Consider the following 651-nt stretch of genomic DNA (forward strand, 5'->3'; position numbering starts at 1 on the left):
TTTGTATTGCCATTTGGTGACTACTCCATCTTTCCATCACATTCATGTCAGCTGTTACTGAATAACGATTTAGTGGACTTAAGTTTTCTTCTTCTTGTTGTTTCCATGCACGCTTTGGCAAACATTTTACTATCTAACGGTCGCTTATATACTAAAATTCTAATCATGGCGACTTTTGCACAGGTGCGATTGTATATATATATATATATATATATATATATATATATATATATATATATATATATATATATATATATATATATATATATATATATATATATATATATATATATATATATAGACGAGGTACTAAAGTCTTGAATAAAAAATCTTTCTGTCTGTCTGTCTGTCTGTAACAGGCGACAACGAAGCGATGTTCCTTATAGCAATAGCCAAAATGTTAACGCTAGATGTGGTCTGGTAACATAGATTTAACAAGATACGATATGCTCATTTTGTGTGTTGGACAATATATCAAACACATGTTCGTGTACCATGTAAGTGTTCGTGTGTCGTATGAATATATATCGTTGCGGGATATAAACATGAAACAAGCCTTGACAGTTTGGCTATTGCTATAAGGAACACTGAATACGTATGACGTAGAAAAATAGACGTGATGTTTAAAATAAAGAGCCTAACCAATTGAAA

The sequence above is a fragment of the Dreissena polymorpha genome, chromosome 1, assembly GCF_020536995.1.
Source record: "Dreissena polymorpha isolate Duluth1 chromosome 1, UMN_Dpol_1.0, whole genome shotgun sequence".
In the NCBI taxonomy this organism is placed as follows: Eukaryota; Metazoa; Mollusca; class Bivalvia; order Myida; family Dreissenidae; genus Dreissena; species Dreissena polymorpha.